Source organism: Protopterus annectens, chromosome 6.part0, assembly GCF_019279795.1.
Source record: "Protopterus annectens isolate FY-2018-M chromosome 6.part0, PAN1.0, whole genome shotgun sequence".
Taxonomy (NCBI): domain Eukaryota; kingdom Metazoa; phylum Chordata; order Ceratodontiformes; family Protopteridae; genus Protopterus; species Protopterus annectens.
Genome location: NC_056737.1, coordinates 447,476,976 through 447,498,579, shown reverse-complemented (window position 1 = coordinate 447,498,579; position 21,604 = coordinate 447,476,976). Strand labels below are relative to the sequence as shown.

General features: G+C 45.4%; 1 protein-coding gene across 1 annotated transcript in view; it reads right to left on the bottom strand.

Annotated features, from left to right (window-relative positions):
• The window catches only part of KMT5B (lysine methyltransferase 5B), a 1,528,897-nt gene that overhangs the window by 1,423,811 nt on the left and 83,482 nt on the right, over positions 1-21,604 (bottom strand). The window contains exon 4 of the mRNA XM_044073539.1: positions 10,426-10,610. The gene's annotated coding sequence lies outside the window, so the exon portion shown is untranslated. The remainder of the gene's footprint in view (positions 1-10,425; positions 10,611-21,604) is intronic.

Here is a 21,604-nt window from a genome sequence, read left to right as displayed (position 1 = left end):
TTAGAAGTTGCTTTTGTCTTTGGTTTTGCAGCTGTCAGCTTGATATAAAAATGTTGAGGCCTGAATAAACCCTCAGAAGCCTGTGCCTGCTCAGCGGCTCTGGACCCATTCGAGGGAAATACATCCGTGGGTCCAATAATTTTGAGCATCTCACGGCATGCCGGACTCACCATGGGTGTCGGTAGGGGCCTGTGACTCTAAAGTAGCAGGTATCAGGGGCTGCGAAAGCGCCTCACTGAGTACCGGCGAACCGGCGACTGGCTTAAGAGAAGCTTTGTCGTTGGTTTTGGACCTAGACGGTCTCTCTCTGTCCTTTTCTTTGCGTTTATGTACTCTGGTAGTCTGATTGCTATCAGACGACATTTCTGGGTAGTTAAATCTGTTTCCAAAATACTCAGAGGCAAAACTATGCCAACGCTTAATAGTGCATTGGTTAAATCTAGCACAAAACAGCCAGGCACGTTGTGATCAGGGACTAGGCAAGGAATACAGTATAAATGGAAATCCTTATGAGGTATTTGCTTCACACAAGTAATAAAATTAACTTTTTCTGACATCAGTATGGAGCAAGAAAAAAGTTTCCCCAACGGGGTACTTAGCTTTAGTGAAGACTTCGGTTCTGAAACTCAAACTCGAATATTTCAGGAGTCGGCCAACCGGCACTTGCTAAATGCTTCTGCTTCGGGCACCGCGCGGCAAGAACGACTAAGAAAATGGCGTCGGCTGCTTGTTTTATACCCCCAACGACCTGACGTCATGGAAGAGGAGACCCCAACCGATGCAGGACCCAAGACTTTGGAATTTAGACCAACTGAGGGCAACCTGCCAGCAGATTACCCAAATGTAATGACTGCAACAGTGAAACACGAAGAACATTCATTGTTTCTAGGTCTTGAGAATGTTGATACCATAGGCTTTTTAGATACCACTGTAGTTTCTTCATATGCAGTCTTGCATATGGAATACAAAGAATGCAGGAGGCCATGAACCCCAGGGCTTGCAGTATTTGTCTTGCACAAAGCAGGGATTTTGTGGCCACTTGTTTGAAGTAGGTTGTCAAATGAATTTACTTTTCTGGCGTGTGGTAAGCCACCTGGGAAATTGTATTCAAGCTTGCTCCCAGGAATATAATTTGTTGACAGGGTACCAGGTGTGATTTCTTTTCGCTTATGGTGTACCCCAGAAAAGTTAGAACCCTTTTTACAAAGGCCGGATGATTCAAAAGTATGTCCTGGCTTTCTGTCCGAATTAGACAATCATCCAGGTATGGGTATATTTGAATATTTCTTTGCCTGCAAAATGCAATAACTGGAGCTAGGCACTTTGTGAATACCCTGAATACCCTGGGTGCAGTAGATAAGCCAAAGGGCAGTGCAGAGAACTGATAGTACGTGTAGCCTGCTTTGAAGTGTAGGTAACTTCTGCAAGATTCCCAGATTGGTACGTGCAGGTATGCTTCTTTTACATCTAGAGCGGACAACCAGGCATCCTTGCTTAGCATAGGAAGCAACTATGAAGAATCAGCATCTTGAATTTTGGAATCTCCAAAAAGATGTTTAGACAGGTCCAGGATAAGACGCCATGAATTGTTTTTTCTGGGTACCAGGAAAAGTCTCGAGTAGAAACCTTGTCCCTTTTCCTCTTCTGGTACCAGTTGAATAGCCCCCATGCTTGAGAGAAAAAGAAGTTATGCACTCACCATAACGTTCCATGCGAGTTATTCATCTCGCCTTTATTCTCACTGATGGGTTCGGAGCCGATCCTTGGCTCCGACACGGCCATTAGCAAAGCTCAAGGTTTACCAGTAGCTCGAGACCAAGCCCCTTACCCCATGATGCACTGCTGGAATTACCTCAGATCTTGTTTGCTGCGTTTATATATAACCCTGTAAGGGGTGCACTCCTCAAAAAAGTAGTAGTAGTATTGAATAACCAGGATGATACTAGCCTCTAGGTCAACTGTCAGCCAGGAGGGGGATGGAGGAAGGGACGTGAGAATAAAGGCGAGATGAACAACTCACATGGAACTTTATGGTGAGTACATAACTTCTTTATGTGAAGTTGTTAAATCTAGCAGTTTATTCTCACTGATGGGTAGCGTCCCTAGCACCCACAATCCTGGGTGGCTCACGGGAGTACATTTTGCAGGACCGTAGAACCAAAAGAAGACATGTCCCTGGAAGCCTTATCCACTTTGTAATGAGTGATAAAAAGTATGAAGCTTAGACCAAGTGGCTGCAGCATAAATGTTAAAGGGGCAATTTAGCTTGAAACGCAGAAGACGCAGAAACGGCTCTGGTTGAATGAGCCTTTACTTTGTGTGGTGGCAAAGGTAAGTTATCAGTTGCAGAAACAAATGAAATACAATCCGATAACCATTTTGAAAGGGTTGTTTTAGCCACTGGTCTACCTTTTCTGGCCTCCGAAAAGGATACAAAAAGTTGATCTGATTTCCTAATATCCCGAGTTCTATCAAGATAAAATCTGAGCTGTCTGTGCATGTCAAGTTTGTGCAGTATGTATTCTAATTTGTTGTAATGTTTGGGAAAAAAGACTGGCAACTCAATGACCTGATTGATATTAGACTCCAAACAGACTTTAGACAAAAAGGAGGGGTTTGTTCTGAGAGATACTCTATCAGCATGGAAAATCATATAAGGTCACCTGATAGATAATGCTTGAAGTTCTGACACACTACGGGCAGAAGTAATGGCCACTAAAAAAATAGTTTTCCAGGACAAAAATTTGAGATCACAAGATGATGCTGGTTCGAAGGGGGGAAGAATTATTTGAGATAGCATAAAAATTCAAATTCCAAGGAGAATAAGGGGTTTTAACAGGAGGCCTCATGTGAAAAACACCTTTGAGAAAAACCTTAGATAAATTATGGGCCACAATATTTAACCCATCCAATCCAAGGTGGAAATTAGATATGGCAGCTAACTGAACCCGAACTGTGGCAGCTGCTGCTCCTTCCTTAAAAATTGTCAAAAAAACTCTAAAATGGACGACAAATGAGCTCAGAAAGGGTCAGTTTTTTGTATGCTGGCCCGGATGGAGAACCTTTTCCACTTACGGAGATGTAGTTTTCTGGTGGATGGCTTATGAGAAGACAATAGAATTTGTCTTGTGTCATCCGAGAGGGAATGAAGCCTGGCTATTTGGGGAAGTGGATCAGCCAAGCAGTCAGCTTTAGAGACTGCAGTGAAGGATGGAGGTCTCCTGACGGCTGTGTCAAGAGGTCTGGTACCGAGTCCAGGATCCATGGATCCTCCAGCAAATGATGGTAAAGAAAAGGGAACTAAATCTGTAGAGGCCATTGGGGGGCTATAAGGATAACAGTCCTTCCCAGCGACTTTGCTTTCTGCAAAAACCTGGGTATCAATGAAATTGGACGGAATGCACATAGGAGACCCGGAGGCCAATCGTGTTAGAGTACGTCTCTTGGGGGATGTCCCGGAGGTGGTATCAGGGCAAAGTAGCTTCTGCATTTGGTACTGAAGTGACTGGCAAAGAGGTTGCAACAAGGCTGGCCCCATTTGCGCAAAATCATGACCGCAACATGTTGGTTGAGAGACCACTCACGAGGCAACAAGATTGCCCTACTCAGCTTTTCCGCTATCACTTTGGATTTCCCCAGGATGTGTGCTGCTAACAGAAAAGGCTGGGATGACACAGCCCATTGCCATACCCTGAGGGCTTTTCGACAAAGGGGGTAAGACTTGGTTCCTCCCTGTTTAAGTACCAGACCAATGACATGTCTGTCTGAATTGCAATTGTCCCTAGAGGAAGAGGGTCCTGAAAGTACTGCATCGCCAGAAGTACTGCTCTCAACTCCAGAACATTAATATGCAGATGAGACTCTTGATCCGTCCATGTTCCTTGGGTAGTCTTTCCCTGAAAATGGCCCCCTCATCCTATCAGGGAAGCATCCATTGTCAAAGTGGCTACTGGGGGGGGGGGGGCAGAAAGGGTCATTCTATTGAGACATGGAGACATCAACCACCACCAATGGTCCCTCTTGCAAGAGTTTGACATGAGAATCATATGGTTCATTGGCAATTTCTGGTAAGACCATTGAGCGAACAGAAGCCATTGAAGAATTCATATATGCATCCTTGCGAGTGGAATGGCTAGAATTGCTGCAGCCATCAAACCTAGTACCTTCAAGACCTCTGCGGCTGTAGCTCTGTTCTCTGACAAAAATGAGTTGACGTGTTGGCGAAGTGAGACCCTTTCGACTGGAAGATGTAGAGTGGTGGTTGAGGTATCTAACTCTGCTCCTATAAAGACGGTATGCTGCGATGGCGACAAGGCAGACTTTTCGAAGTTGACTGCAATGCCTAAGTGGCTGCAGAGTGTCAGAGTAGATTCTGTTACCTGAAACAATTGATGCCTGGTGGTGGCGGTAAAGAGCCAATAGTCTAGGTATGGAAACACCTGGAATCCTAGAAGCCTCAGGTGAGCCGTGACCACTGCCATGCATTTGGTGAACACTTTGAGGGCTGTAGTGAGACCAAAGGGCAGGGCTCGAAACTGGTAGTGATTGGCTCCCAGATGGAAACGCAGGTGATCTCTGGCGTGTCTGTCCATCTTTATGTGGTAGTACGCGTCCTTGTGATTGATGGAGCACATCCAATCGCCTTTCCCTAAAAAAGGAAGAATGGCCTGAAGTGTGACCATTCGGAACTTCTCTTTTTTTTACAAATTGGTCGAGTCTGCTGAGGTCCAAGATAGGTCTCAAGTCCCCTGTTTTCTTTGGAACCAAAAAGAATCTTGAGTAAGTTCCGAATTCTGCTTGGTCTGCTGGGACTGGCTGGATGACTCTTTCTAGCAACTTGCGGACCTCTATAGTTGCTTGTCCCCTGAGACTGGGCGGAACATCGATTCTGTTGACAGGAGTGGGAGGGGAAGAGAACAGTATGAAATACTCTCTGGAAATGATGCTTTGTACCCCAGTATCAAATGTTATGCTTAGCCAGGCTTCTGGGTACAAAGATAAGTGACCCCCCGACTGCCTCCAGAGCCAGACAGCCGGATCTCCTTTCAGGAGCGCTGGTAGGGCTGACCAGAGAACTGGCCTCTGTCACCCTGCTGTTGCGGACCCCCCCCCCCGCCGCGTGGGCGGCGTCTTCCATTATAACCCCCTCCTCTGCCTTTAGAGGGGGTTTCGCCATGTGGGTCCTGAAAGGCTCCCTGGGCTTTTTGGAACCACATCTTTCTGCCCTTATGATGGGGCCGAGTAGGGGTAGAAAAACGGACTCAGACAGCAGATAGAGTCTTTCCTTCCTGCTCACACCTGGTTAGAGTTTCCTTTACCTTGGGCCCAAACAGGAATGAGCCATCAAATGGGGTGTTGATAAAGGAAGACTTGAAAGGCTCCACAAAGCAACAGAGATGCATCCAGGCTAGTCTACGCAGAGCAATGCCTGAACTAGCGGCCCTACTCAAAACATCAGCTGCGTATGATATGAGACGCATGGACGAGTTCACAACCGAGTTTAGGGTAGCAAGCTGGGTGCTAACTTTGTTGGCAACCCCTGCTGCTACCGTACCCTGGAGAGCATCTCCTAGCTCCTTCAGGAGATCTCTTTGTAGTCTGGTAAAATGGGTTAAATAGTTTAGTGATCTAAGGGAAAAAGTCGCTGAACTAAACATGCATTTCCCATATCTATCCATGATCCTGGAATCTCTATTAGGAGGCTGGATAGATGAGGACGTTTCCTTTTTGGTGGCTGCCGCCATCACCATGGCATCAACAGGCACTCCCTTAGTCAAAAAAGCTTTGTCCACGGGGGCAGAGATTAACTTATTTGGCTTCCGAAGGACAGGTTCCATGGCGTCCGAAGACTCCCACGCCTTACGAGAGATCAGCTCCATGAGCTCATCGTAAGGCGGAGAAACCCAAGAGGTGGAAGGTTGAGACCCGAAAGCCTTCAAGAGCACTGACACGTCCTCAGTAGGGCTTTTGTACTGCCAACCACCCCTCTGATTAAGGATCTCTAATATCTCTGCAAAGGAGATATCCTCAGATGGGGATCGAGGGGACCCTTCTGATTCATCCAAGTCAGTGTCAGATGTCAAAGACTGCTGTGGGGAATTCAAGTGCCTCCTCTTGCAAAGTCTCTTCCTGGGTACCTCCTCAGTGGGGGCTTCTGGGGAGTTCCCAGAAAAGCAGGGGGTGCCCTGTGAGGCTACTTGAGGCTCAGGGTCTCTACGCTTGGGTTGACCGGTAGAAGCAGGAGCGGACACAGGTGCTTGAGGGGTGGAGGAAGCCAGACTCGATGATGTCTTTGGAGACGGGACTCTCCTCATGGCATCGAACGCACCAGGACTCCAATAAGAAGGGTAGACTGATCCGGAGGGATCGTCCGATTCTCCCGCACTGAGGCCATGGGCTCTGAGCCAGAGGTAGGAGCAGAGCTCATCCGAGCCAAAGCCCTGAGAGGAATAGTCGGCACCGACAAATCGGTATGACTATCCTCTCCGGACCCGACAGAAGAGTGTCGGCTCCTAGAGTCCCCGGTCGGTGCCAAGGACGTCCGAGTAGATGGACCCGATAACACCAGAGCAGGTCTCAGCTCCACAGACTCAACAACTATCAGGTCGGCCTCTTCCGGCTCAGAAAGTCCAGTACAGCTCGGAGGAGGAGCAGTCAAGTCCAGGGTAATGGTCTTCGGTTCCGATGGAGGCGTCGGAGCAGACAATTTGGCAAGGCCTGGTGCCCGTAATAGCTTCTGCACCAACCGGCCCATATCCAGATCCGAGATGCTGACATAAGACTTCGAGGAGTGCACCGAGGGTGCTGATTGAAGCAGCGGAGATGAGGGAATCTCAGAAACCGGATCCAAAGCTGTGAGCTGGCTTCGAACGGAAGGGACACTCTGTTCCGAAGGCAGTGGAACCGATGACCCTACACCCTCCATTTTTTTTAGCCTTTTTAGATAACTTGGCGTCACCTGAAGATTTGGATGACTTAAGAGGATTTACTAGCACCATGCTGGTCACCCAGTGCTTCCGAGAAGGGGTGCTAAAGTAAACCCCTATCCACCAATTTCCTCCACCTCTCTAAAAGTACCCTGGAAGAGAAGGAATGACAGATGCTACAAGAGCCTTGGAGGTGTAATTCCCCCATACAATAAACACACTGAACGTGCCAGTCAGTGACCGACACTTTTTTGTCCACAATCCGGACATTTGTTGAAGCCAGATTTAGGATGTTGCTTCTCTTTCTCTTCAGACATCCTTTTAAATTTAGACAAATTTAAACAAATAGAAAAAACACACTCTAAGCAACTATTAGCTATTGAAATAACTACTAAGAATTTAGTTAAATACAAAACCAACACTACTAGGCCAACTGCTAACTAGAAACACTTCTACAGAAAAAACAAAGCCAACACAGGGCACTTATCTAAATCTATAAAGATATATACATATAAATTATCCTAACAAGAAAAAAGTTTTTAAAACTTGCGAATAGAAGAATCTTTCCAATAAAATTGGTCCGAGCAATTTGGAACACCGAAATATGTGCTGTGGCAAACTAGATCTGAGGCAATTCCAGCAGTGCATCATGGGATAAGGGGCTTTGTCTTGAGCTACTGGTAAACCTTTAGCTTTGCTAACGGCCGTGTTGGAGCCGAGGATCGGCTCTGAACCCATCAGAGAGAATAAACGGCGAGATTTAACAACTTCTCATACAACTTGTTTTTGGGCCTCTACCCACTGATTTTGGGGTAGGTTCGGCCACCCACTTGCTGTTGGCAACGTGTGGAAATGAAATCTGTGTCCCTGGGACACCATATTTAAAACCCATTTGTCCTGGGTAATGAGCTCCCAATTCTTTGCATGAAGAGCAATCTTTTCCCCCAAAGGGGCAGTCAGTTGAATAGTGCTTGGAAATTTTTGAGACAGTTTACCATGGGGGGGGGTCTAGTTATTTCCAGACTTGGAAGTGGAGGCCCTCCACTGCTTAGTTCTGCGAGTCCCCTGGGACTGAAACCTGGGTTTTTTTCTGTGTCTGGGTTTCGCTTGTGAAGACCTGGAAGGGGCTGGAAAGGACAAATTCTTAGAGGGCCAGTGCCTACTAAATCTAGGAGGCTGAACTTGTAAAACATCTTTAACAGTTTGCATAGATTTAGCTTTATCTGCCATCTTTTTAAGAACTTCCTCAGCCTTGTTGCCAAACAGGCGGCCCTGATTTAAAGGAGCATCAACAATTTAGCCTTAACATGATCAGGCAAAGATTGCTCCTTAAGCCAAGCATGCCTTCTGAGCACAATCCCAGTAACAGCAGCCCTGCAATAGGCCTCTAATGAATCAAAACCACATTGCAAAGTATGTTTTCCAACTTGTTAGGCAGAATGCATTAAATCCTGTAATTCTTTATTTTCCGCACAGTCAGGAATCAACACCATTTTCTGTTTAAGCAGTCCAATAACATGTTGCTGATATTTTAACATATGAAACTGGCAGTTTAAAGCCCTAATGGCCAAGGTTGCAGAGGTGTAAACCTTCCTACCCCATCTATCCAGCGCCCCCTGGAGTCTCTATCAGAAGGGGTAGGATTTTTAGCAGTAGAAGCCTTAATGCCTTAGGCCCCTGTGAAATAGTCTCTGGATCTGCAATAGGATTTTTGAAAAGAAACTTGTGGGACTCAAGGACCCTGTAGTATCAGTCATGTTTTCTGTGGAGCAGGAGGCAGGGAATCAGGGGCCAAACTAGATTCCGAGAAATCATCATCACCAATGTCTAGTACAAGAGGAATAGCTAAAGGCCTATGCTGAGGTAGGAGAAGGAAATCCCTAAGCCTCTTTTTTTGAATCAGAAAAATCCTGGCTTTCCCAGTGGAAATGCTCCCTTAGAGTACAAGTTTTCCCCAAAAGAAAACTCCTCAGGAGGGGAAGCAGAGGGAATAGAGTCCTCTGCATCAGAATCCTCATACGTAGGGAAGTGCAAATCCAGATCATCAGAAGAGTCAGAAAAACAGAATCCTGATCAGAAGATTCATAATCAATCTCTGTCCTAGGCCTCTTAGAAGGGGGGGGGGGGGTTGGCTACCCCTGATTAGAGTTATTAGATCTTCAGCCATTCTTATTTGTTTTTTAGGCATAGAGGCCTGAGCAATGTGACCTGAGCATCGGCTTTTTTTAGACATGGATCGAGATTTAGGCCTAAGTAATGAAGGAGGCGTCGATTTAATATGCAAGTCTGTAGGACTGAATACACCCGCAGAAGCCGGTGCCTGCACAGCGGCTCCGGACCCATCCAAGGTAGAGACATCCATGGGTTCCATAGTTGAAGCATCTCACGGCATACCAGACTCCGAATGGGTCTCAGTAGAAGCCTGCGAATCAGAAGTAGCGGGCATCAGGGGCTGCGAAAGCGCCTCACTGAGTACCGGCGAATTGGTGACTGGCTTAGGAAAAGCATTGTTGGCAGTTTTGGATCTCGGCGGCCTGTCTCTGTCTTTATCTTTGCGTTTTTTCGGAATCCCGGTAGTAGAATGGCTAACCGATGACATTTATGGATAATTAAACAGAGAACCGAAACATTTAGAGGTGAAAAAATACAAACGACAGATAGCTCGCTGATTAAATAAAGCACAAAACCGACAGCAAGGTATGTCGTGGTCAGGGCCTAGGCAAGGAATACAGTACGAATAAAAATCTTTGTGAGTTATTTGCTTTCCACAAGTAATGCAATTAACTTTTACTGAAATCGATAAGGAGCAAGAAAAAATTTCCCCAATGGGGTACTTAGCTTTAGTTGAAGACTTCGGTTCTGAAACTCGAAAATGAAAATTTCAGGAGTCAGCCGACCGGCACTTGTGAACTGCTTCTGCTTTGGGCACCGCACTGCAAGAAAGACTGGTGTAATGGTGTCGGCTGCATGTTTTATACCCCTGACGACCTGACGTCATGAAAGAAGGGACAGCAACCAACGCAGGACCCAAGACTTTGTTAATCAGGCCGACTGAGGGCAACCTGCAAGCAGATAACCCAAATGTAATGACTGCAACAGTGAAACACGAAGAACATCCAGGGATTAATGCATGGTTACCAATCCATTAATCTAAATTATGTTTGAACAGAGCAAGAGCCTTGACATAAACTAAGAACACCTTAGTGCTCAGTAACATCTAGCCATCAGTTCTAAAGTTGATGCTATCCACTGCTGACCTCTACGGACAAAACAAATGGCTGATCCAAGTGCACTTGGACTCTCTGAAGCTATCTGTATACTGTAAAGACTTAACTTTCTTTACAGACATTCTTGGTGCTGCAATACAGTTATGCCCTACAAGAATTAGGACTCCTCTAAGAAGCAAAGTTCATTACTGATTAGGAAAGATTACTCGGCAAAACAGAAGTCACAATGCTGTAGTAGCACTGCAAACTAGCAACTCATTTCTTGATCTTACCTTGTCAAGTGTACACTTCTGCTACTGTAAACACTTTCTTCATGACCGTCATTGCACTGTTTACTTGAGCTCCTCATCTGCAGACTCATTCTTCCATATCAAAATTCTTGGCAGTAGCAAAGCTTTTACTTAAACACGCTGGTAAAATACATGATTAGGCCCAGTGGTCCTATTGCAAGGTATTCCTGTTTAAAGATAAAACGTCTAACTGAACACAATTTCTGCTTCTTACAGTCAAAAATTTCATTACAAAGCATTCATCATGCTACTGATAAAATTAATCACTTCCTAGAAAGATAGTCACATCAGTGTTGTTCTACCTGCAATGTTAACAAATGTGTTTAAAATTGGCATACAGACCCAGTGATCCAGATATAAAAGTAAACCACAAAACTTGGCTAAACCTCAGTATTTCTGACCCCATTATACAAACTCAGACATTGCAAAGAAGTTCTTGGTTACAACACACTCAAACATATGAGATGGTTACCCAGGAAGGTTTAATTGAGCAATGCCTATTTACTGTGGAAACAAGGAAAAGAAAGCTTGAAACTGTACACTGTTTATAGATAATAATAATAAAACACAGTGGATCATGGCAAAAGGTAGGGTTGCCACCCATCCGTTTTTTTTTCCGGACTATCCGGAAATCAAACTGATTCTCTGGTAGTCCAGAAAACACTGTACAAACTCCGGTATTCTGTTTCAAAAAGGAAACAAACTATCAGAGTTTGTAAATCGGCTGATTTACTACGGGTTTTTTTTTTTTTTTTTATAGAAAAGCATAGAAAATCAGCCAAAAGTAGGCAGCAGGAATGAAAAAAAAAAGAGGGCGGTCCCTGCTGAGTGATGTCATCACAATATCACAAAATGGGTGGGAGAGGGAGTGGGGTGGGCATAGTTACTGGTGACACGAGGGGTGTGGCTTTACTCCAGTTTTCACCATGAGGGAAGGTGGCAACCCTAGCAAAAGGAAAGTAACCACAGTGGACTAGAAATCATGTGGACTAGAAATCATGTGGAAGTCATACAGTGCACTACACTGCAAAGTTATATATTGCTTGTATTAACTGTTTGATAGACTAATCTATACATATGTATATGACAAAGATCTTTGTTGGTTCTTTACTTGATTTTTCTGTTTCTTTTAAGCTTGTCATTTTAGTAGTTACCACATTAAATGTCAAGCTATGTATTTACTATAATGCTGGATCACTTACATCCAAGTCCATCCTAGAAAACAGCAGATAACCGAGAGGCACCTCAGATCCAATCCAGCCATTAGTTAATCCACCAGTTCAAGCTCCCCACAGCCGCCACCCCCCACCCGAGAGCCAACCCTAAAGATCAAATTTGCTGCTAACTGAATGTGTACCAGGAGAACAGCAATGGAATACTAACAGATAAGAGAGGGATGTGACAATTTAGTTGGGAGATGGAGGGAGGGATGTCACATAAGATGGGCTTAAATGAAAAAGATCTGTTGTTATGGCAAGTATATAACTTCCCTATCCTATTTCACAAGTTTTTCCAATCGGACAACTGGGATGGAATCCCAGGCTACCTGAAATGTGGTGGAATACATGATACCTTTGAGAATCGAACCTTCAAAAGCAGCTCTGGTTTGAAAAATGTTGTCCAGTATACAATATATGGAAACTGTGTGTAGGGCAGGCCATGTGAATGCTGCACAAATAACATTAATGGAAGAATTCCTGAAAAGGGCTGTAGAAGTTGCCATCGATCTTGGTGAATGGGCTCCTACTTTGAGATTAGTGTCTTGTTGATAGAAGAGTAGACAAAGGAGATACAATCAGACAGCCATCTGAAGGGGGGGGGGTGCTTGTTTAGAAACATTACAGTTCAATTTGTTAGGAGAAGATGAAACCAAATGAGTGACCTTACTGAATATTTTAGTTCTGTGCAGATAGAATCAGAGTTGCCTGTGTGCATCTAATGTGTAATTGCTAAAAGGAAGGCTGTTTTCCAAGAAAGGTATTTTAATTCTGCACTTGCAGCTGGCTCAAAAGGAGGAGGAGTGAGTTTTTCCAATTCAAAGTTAAGGTCCCAGGCTGGAGTTGGGGCTCTCCTGGGTGGTCTTAAGTTTTTGGCTCCTCTGAGGAACTGCTTGAGCAGTGGATGAGAGAAGAGTGGTGGTTCTGTGTTGTAATGAGCTGAAATGGCCGAGGCGTGAATTTTGATGGTGGAAAAATAAAGGCCCTTGTGAAGCATCTCAGTTAAGTATTGAAGAATCTGAGGTAAATTGGGCGCTGCTGTGCCCATCCCTCGAGTTAGATTCCAGGCACAAAATCTTTTCCATTTTTCAGCATAAGATTTTCTAGAACTAGGCCTCCTTGCCTCCAAAATGACATCCAACACTTGTTTACTGAGAGATGGTAACGAAGAGATTAGGTAATCAGCTAGGCTGTCAGGTTCAGGGTTTGAAGCTGAGGGTGCAGAATCTGGCTTTCCTGCTGTGACAGCAGGGTATGGGTGTGAAGCAGGTGCCATGGAGCCAGCAGTGACAAACTGCGCAAGAGGGGGTACCAGTGTTGGCGTGGCCAGCCTGGTGCAATCAGCATCGTCCTTGGTTTGTCCCGTTTGATCTTTAGTAGTACTTTGGAGAGGAGAGGCAGAGGAGGAAAGGCATAAACGGATAGATTTTTCCACCTGAAGGACAGAGCATCCACTTTCCAAGCTTGCTTGTGGGGAGTCCTTGTGCAGAATTTGTCCAATTGGGTAGTTCTGGGGGGAGGCAAACAGTCTATATCTGGGCTCCCCCATTTGTTTATCAACACGCTGAAAGTCTTTGGTTCCAGTTTCCACTTGTGTGGGTCCATGAGATTTCTGCTTAGTTTGTCAGTGTATTTAGTTTTCCTGGTAGGAATTGAGCCTGTAGAAGCAGTTGGTAGCTCAAGGCAGTGTTCCACAGAGCCATGGCTAGTCTGCAGAGGGGCTAAGAATGGGTACTCCCCCTGCTTGATTATGTACCACAACAGTGGTGGTGTCCGTCTTTACCATTAATTGTCCTGAAAGAATGTGGTCCTTGAAGGCTGTCAGAGCATTCTGTACAGCTAACATTTCTTTTTGATTGATATGCAGGTGCATTCGACCTGGGTTCCATTTGCCCTGAATGCACTTCCCTGCCAGATGAGCCCTCCATGCATACTCTGATGCGTCTGTTCTTGGGGCTTGAGCGGCTGGGGGTAGAGTGAATGGTAGTCACTTGTTTTAGTGGCAGGCCTCTGCCCACCAAAGGAACTCTAACCGTAGGCAAGGTATGACAGGAATCATTGCGTCTACATCCTGAGAATGTTGGCACCATAGGTTTTTTAGATAGCATTGTAGTTTCCTCATATGCACTCTTGCATGTGGAATTGGTAGAATGCAGGAGGCCATGAACCCAAAGGCTTGCAGTATTTGCCTTGCAGATAGCAGGGTTTTTGTGGCCATTAGTTTGAAGTAAATTCTCAAATAAATTTGTTTCTCTGGCGTGAGGAAAGCCATCTGGGAAGTTGTGTTCAAGCTTGCTCCCAGGAATATAATTTGTTGACAGGGTACCCAGCTGTGATTTCTTTTCATTTATGGTGTACCTAAGACAAGTTAGCACCTTTTCTACAAATGTCATATGATTCAAAATTATGTCCTGGCTTTCTGCCCGAATTAAACAATCATCCAGGTATGGGTATATTTGAATATTTCTTTGCCTGCAAAATGCAATGACTGGAGCTAGGCACTTTGTGAATACCCTGGGCTCAGTAGATAAGCCAAAGGGCAGTGCAGAGAACTGATAGTGCAAGCAGATTGCTTTGAAGCGTAGGTATGTTCTGCAAGATTCCCCGATTGGGATGTGCAGGTAGGCTCGCTTTAAATCCAGTGTTGCCAACCAGGCATCTTTGCCTAGCATAGGAAGTAACTGGTGAAGAGATAGCATCTTGAATTTTGGAATCATCAAAAAGGTGTTTAAGACAGAAAGGTCCAGGATAGGAGGCCATGAGTTGTCTTTTCTTGGTACCAGGAAAAGACTCGAGTAGAAACCTTGTCCCTTTTCCTCTTCTAGTACAGTTTGAATAGCCTTTATGCTTGAGAGAGAGGGAGTACTTGCTTTTGAGCCTCTGCCCACTGATTTGGGGGTAGATCTGGCTAACCATTTGGGGTTGGTAACGTGTGGAAGTGAAATCTGTATCCTTGGGGAACTATATTTAAAACCCATTTGTCCTGGGTAATGAGTTCCCAGTTTTTTGCTTGCGGAGCAATTTTTCCCCCTAAAGGAGCAGTCAAGTTGAGAAGTGCTTGGAAGTTTTAAAGTTAAGTCTTTGAGATAGTTAACCATAGGGGGAGTCTTACTACTGGCCTGTCCATGAGGCTGTTGTACTTCTTTCTTTGTCTTTAAAGGTGCTTTAGTCTTTGCCTTTGAAGCTGAAGTCATTTTAATGTATAATTGAGTAGGTCTGAAAACACCATCAGAAGCAGATGCCTGCTCAGCGGCTCCGGACCCATCTGAGGGAATAGTCTCCGAAGGTCCAATACCTTGAGCTTCCAGCGGCCTAGTCGACTCCACGTGGGAGTCGGTAGCGGTCTGCAGGTCTAAAACAGCAGATGTCAGGGGCTGCGAAGGCGCCTCACTGAGAACCGGCGACTGGCTTACAAGAAGCTTCGTCGGTTTTGGACATCAGATGCTTATACTTTTCTTTGTGTTTCTTGTGAATTCCGGTAGTCGGATGGCTATCAGACGACATCGTATAATTAAATCTTCTGCCAAAATAGTGAAATGCAAAATCGTACAGACGCTTAATAGTGCGTTGGTTAAATCGAGCACAAAACTGACAACTAGCAACGTCGTGGTCAGGGCCTAGGCAAGGAATACAGTAAGAATGAAAGTCCTTATGAGGTATTTGCTTTCCACAAGAAATACAATTAACTTTTTCTGACATCGGTCTGGAGCAAGAAAAAAAGTTTCCCCAACGGGGTACTTAGCTTTTGACGAAGACTTCGGATCTGAAATTCGAACATTAAAATCTCCTGAGTCGGCCGACCGGCACTTGCGAACTGCTTATGCTTCGGGCACCGTGCGGCAAGAAAGACTGAAGAAAATGGCATCGGCTGCATCTTTTATACCCCTGGCGCACTGACGTCAGGGAAGAGGCAACAGCAACCGACGCCAGACCTAGACTTTGGAATTCAGGCCGACTAGTGTAATGACTGCAACAGTGAAACACGAAGAAAGTACAGTTTTGTACCTACCATAAATGTAGATGTTCGAGTGCTAATACAGCTGCAGTCATAACAGATGGGTTCTCCTGCCGTCAGGCGGGTCCTCGGTCGGCCAAATTCCAAAGTCTAGGTCCGGCGTCTGTTGTTGTCGCTTCTTCCCTGACGTCAGTGCAACAGGGGTATAAAGGAACCAGCTGACGCCATTTTATTTAGTTTTTCTTGCCCCAGATGTCAGGTGCCCCCAGAAGGAAGGCAATACATAAATTTGTGTGATAATGCAGTGCAATATAATCAAAATACAGTAGTTGCAAGCAAATACATCATAAATGAATACCCCAATCAGGATGTGTTAGCCTATAGGCCTGTCCCAAGAGGGGACGGAGGGAGGGAAACCTGGACTGCAGCTGTATTAGCACTCAAACATCTACATTTATGGTAGGTACAAAACTGTGCTATGTTCATCGTGCATACAGCTGCAGTCATAACAGATGGGTAGAATCCCAAAGCTAAGAAGGGGTGGTAGGCACTAGGTGGAACTAGGAAGAGTCAAAATGCCCTGCAAGACTGCAGTGGCAAAGCCTGCTCTAGATTTGGAGTATAATGGTAGGTTGTAGTGCTTGGAGAAGGTATGCACAGAACTCCAAGTGGCTGCTTCCAAAATATCCTTGGTAGGAACTTCTCTGAGGAAGGCTGCAGAGGTGGCTGTGGCCCTGGTGGAATGAGTTCTAATGCCTGTAGGAACAGTTTTGCCATGAAAGGAATAGCAAAAGCATATGCAGTGGGCTATCCATTTTGAGATCGTCTGTTTGGAAATTGGCTTCCCTTGAGCTCCTACCGCATAGGCCACAAAGAGTTGTTTTGATTTTCTGAAACGCTTTGTTCTGTCCAAATAATAACGCAGTTGTCTGTGGAAGTCCAAGGAATGTAGTAATCTCTCCCCTTTGTTTTGAGGATTAGGATAAAAAGTAGGTAAATGTATGGCCTGATTTAAAGCTACCCTGGATACCACTTTAGGCATAAAGGACGGGTTGGTTCGTAAGGAAACTCTGTCCTGATGGAAGATGATAAAAGGCTGGACAGCCATGAGAGCCTGTAGTTCTGAAACTCTACGAGCTGAGGTGATAGCCAGAAGGAAAGCTGTTTTCCAGGACAAATACTGCAAATCTGATGAGGCAGCTGGCTCAAAGGGAGGCAAGGTCAGTTTTTCCAGAATGAAATTAAGATCCCAAGCAGGTATTGGTTGTTTCCTTGGAGGCCTTAAATTCTTAGCCCCTCTGAGGAACTGTCTTAAGAGAGGGCGAGAGAATAAAGGTGGATCAGTGTTGTATTCTGCAGAAATGGCTGAGGCATGGATTTTGATGGAGGAGAAAGAAAGTCCACCGCTTAGCAGTTCAGCCAAATATTGTAGTATTTGAGGTAAATTCAGTTTTCCAGGATCCTGGCCCTTTTTCTCATTCCAGACACAAAAACGTTTCCATTTTGCGGAGTAAGCTTTTCTAGTTGATGGCCTTCTGGCCTCCAAAATGACATCCTGCACCTCCTTGGAGAGTAGGGCCTGTTGTGATGCTAAGGAATCTTCCATGCGGCTAGATTGAGTGTTTTTAGCTGGCTGTGAAGAGTTATGAAACTGTGCCGAGTCAGAAGGAGAGGCATTAGAGGCAGGGTCCATGGTGGGGAATGAGTCAGGCTCCTCAGGAGTGGGTACCAGTGTTGCCTTGGCCAGTCCGGAGCAATGAGAATCATCTTTGGTCTGTCTGCTCTGGTCTTTAACAGAACTTTGGGCAGCAGAGGAAGAGGTGGGAAGGCATAAACTGTCATTGATGTCCAACTGAAAGAGAGAGCGTCCACTCTCCAGGCCTTTGGATGGAAAATCCTTGAGCAGAATTTTGTCAATTGATGATTCTTGTGGGAGGCAAAGAGATCCAAGTCTGGCCTTCTCCATTCTTGGATTATTTCTGTAAAAACTTTTGGATGCAATTTCCATTTGTCTGGATCTGTCATATTCCTGCTTAGGTTGTCTGCCAGCGTGTTTTCCTTGCCTGGCAAGTACTGTGCTTGTAGTTCCATCTGTAAGTCCATGGCCATGTTCCAAAGTGACATGGCCAGTCTGCATAGGGGGTAAGAATGTGTTCCTCCCTGTTTGTTTATGTACCACATAAATGTGGTGTTGTCCGTTCTTATCAATAGTTGACCTGGTTGTAGAAGGTCCTTGAAAGCTATAATAGCATTTATTACTGCTAGCATTTCTATTTTTGATTGATGTGAAGGTGCTTTTCTTTTTGGGACCATTTGCCCTGAATGCACCGATCTGTCATGTGCGCCCCCCAGGCATAGTCCGAGGCGTCTGTTGTGATGATTTGCTTGAGGCTTGCTGAATGGAAGACCTGTGTTTGTTTGACATGCTTGAGTCCACCACAGAAATTCCTTTTGCAGACATGGAATTAGTGGTATTATTGTTTCCAAACTGTGGCTGTGTTGAGAACATATGTTTTTCAGGTACCATTGTAGTTTCCTCATATGCAGCTTTGCACATGGGATTAGTAAGATGCAAGATGCCATGAATCCCAGAGCCTGCAGGATTTTCTTTGTAGTCAGCCTGGTGCAATTTGCTAGTGTTCTGAAGTATTGAATCAGTTGCCCCTGCTTCTCTGGCATGAGGTAGGCCATCTGGGTGTTTGTGTCCAAACTGGCACCCAGGAAAATTATCTTCCGAGAGGGTATTAGCCTTGATTTCTTCTTGTTGACTGTGTATCCCAGAGAGCTCAATAACATTATTACATAAGCCAGATGTTTCAAAAGAATGTGCTTGCTGTCTGCTTGGATCAGGCAGTCATCCAAATAGGGGTATATTTGTATCCCTTGAAGTCTGCAGTAGTCAATTACTGATGCCAGGCATTTCGAGAATACTCTGGGCGCACTAGATAAGCCAAAGGGCAATGCAGAGAATTGATAATGGGTTGAACCTGCAAGAAATCTGAGGTACCTTCTGCAATTTTGTCTGATTGGGACATGTAGGTATGCCTCCTTGAGGTCCAATGTTACCAGCCAAGACTCCTTGCCCAGCATGGGAAGAAGTTGCTGTAGAGTGAGCATCTTGAATTTTGGTACGAGTAGAAATGTGTTTAGGATGGATAGATCCAAAATAGGTCTCCAATCTTTTCCCTTCCTTGGCACCAGAAATAGCCTGGAATAAAAACCTTGACCTTGTTCATGCGTAGGTACCTCTTGAATAGCTTTCATGTTTATGAGATCTGTAATTTCCCTTTGTGCCTCTGCCCTTTGATTGTGTGGCAGGTTTGGCATGCCTCTCATTTTTGGAAGGGTGTGAAAATGGAATTTGTAGCCTCTGTTTATAATGTCCAGGATCCATTTGTCCTTTGTAACAATATGCCAATTTTTTGAAAATAATGCCAGCTTTCCTCCTAAGGGGGCTGCCATTTGAGACCTGGTTGGCATACAAAGGGGAAAGTCATTGGGTTTGCTTTCTGAAAGATTGCGAGTTGTCCTCACCACCTCTGTGTAGGAGCTTGCCATTGTCTGCCTCTAAACGATCATTGGGATTGTCCTCTGCCCCTCGGGCGCCTGTATCTGCCTCTTTGGGGTCTGTCTGTGGCAGGAAAGGACCAGTTTTTGGAAGGCCAATTTCTACTAAAACGTGGGGGTTGAACCTGTAGAAATTCTCAGTTTGCATTGATTTAGCCTTTTCCTCCATTTTCCTTAATACCTCCTCAGCATTAGCACCAAATAGTACATCCTTTTGAAGAGGGGCGTCTAGTAATTTAGCTTTGACATGATCAAGCAAGGCTTGTTCCTTGAGCCAGGCATGCCTACGTATGACTGATCCTGTAACAGCAGCTCTACATAAGGCCTCTAGAGCATCAAAACCACATTGTAAGGTATGCTTACCCACTTGTTCTGCACTATGCATCAAATCCTGCAACTCCTTCAAGTCTGGTTGTTCAGGTTGTGACATTTTACTTTTCAATTGTGATAACAAAAAACTGTTGGTATTTTAGCATATGAAACTGACAGTTTAAGGCCCTCATGGATAAGGTAGCCGAGGTATATACCTTTTTCCCCCACCTTTCTAAGGATCTGGAATCTCTCGGAAGGCAATGGATTTTTGGCAGTGGAGGCCTCAACTCCCTTGGGGCCCTGTGAGATGGCTTCTGGGTCAGCAGCATGGCTTTTGTATAGAAATTGGTGCGAGTCAGGAACCCTGTAGTACCTGTCAGGCTTAACTGGAGCTGGAGGTAGAGTCTCTGGGTTAAGGCAGACCTCCGAGTAAACATCATCTAGGATGTCCAAGACAGGAGGTATAGCCAGAGGCCTGTGCTGAGGTAGCAAGAGAAATTCCCTGAGCCTTTTCTTGGAATCTGAATAATCCTGGCCTTCCCAGTGGAAGTGTTCCCTTAAGGTATGCAAAGTTTCCCCAAATGTGTAATCCTCAGGGGGGCATACAGAAGGGATGGACTCCTCCGCATCAGAGTCTTCAAAAGGGGAGTAAGAATATTCCTGATCATCAGAGTGCTCTGAAATAATGGAGCCCTGATCAGAGGAGGGGGAATCTTCCTCCACTCTGGGCCTTTTGTCTGGTGGGGGCTGAGAACCTCTGATAAGAGTAATTAAATCCTCAGCCATTTTAAGCATCTGTTTCTTAGGCATGGGGCCTGGAGATGGGCCCTGTGTAGCTGGTCTCAGAGTGCATGGTTGCTTTAGACTTTGTGAAAGCCTTGATGGAGAAAGAAGAGGAAAGTCTGAAGACACCTTGAGTGGAGGTGACCCTGTCCACATTCTGAGTTTTAACGCCAAGAGTGGCTTTGGTATCTGTAGTCGGGGTGTGGGCCGAGGAGCCTGCGACCTCGGGCACAGGAGACGCCATCAAAGAAGTGTCGTCGGTAGTCAGGGGCTGCATAGGCACCTCGCTGAGAACCGGACCACGTGTAGTCAGCTTTGGCGTGGTGTCGGTAGAGGCCGCGGACCTCGTGTGTCGGTCCTTGTCTTTGCGTTTTTTTAGACAAAACCGGAGTCGGAGTATCAGACGACATAGTATAGTTAAAAGCTTTCCCAAAATAATGCTGGGCGAACTCCACCCGACGCTTAATAGTGTGTTTGTTGAATGTAGCACAAAAGCGACAGACCGAGACGTCATGGTCTGGGCCTAAACAAGGTATACAGAGGGAATGGAAATCCTTATGCAGTATTTGCTTCCCACAAGAAATACAATTATTAACTTTGTCTGACATCGGTCTGAGGCAAGAAAAGTTTCCCCAACGGGGTACTTAGCTTTTAAGAAGACTTCGGTTTCCAAATTTTCGTAATCTCAGGAGCTGGCCGACCGGCACTTGCGAACTGCTTCTGCTTCGGGCACCGTGCGGCAAGAAAGACAAAATAAAATGGCGTTGGCTGGTTCCTTTATACCTCTGTCGCACTGACGTCAGGGAAGAAGCGACGACAACCAACGCCAGACCTAGACTTTGGAATTCGGCCGACCGAGGACCCGCCTGACGGCAGGAGAACCCATCTGTTATGACTGCAGCTGTATGCACGATGAACATCATTATGTGGAAGTGAAATCTGTATCCTTGGGAAACTATATTTAAAACACATTTGTCCTGGGTAATGAGTTCCCAGATTTTCCCCCCAAAAGGAGCAGTCAGATGAAAAGTGCTTGGAAGTTTTAAAGTAAGTCTTTGAGATAGTTAACCATAGGGGGAGTCTTACTACTCCCTGATTTGCAAGTGGGAGCCCCCCACTGCTTAGTCCTGTTCGTACCCTGGGACAGTAGCCTGGGTGTTCTGCTGGTTCTGGGTTTGGACTGAAGGCCTGTAAGAAGTAGGAAAGGACCAATTCTTAGATGGCCAATGCCCACTAAATCTTGGGAGGCTGTACTTGTAGGAAATCGTTAACAGTTTGCATAGATTTAGCTTTTTCCTCCATCTTTTTAAGAAATTATCCTCCTCTG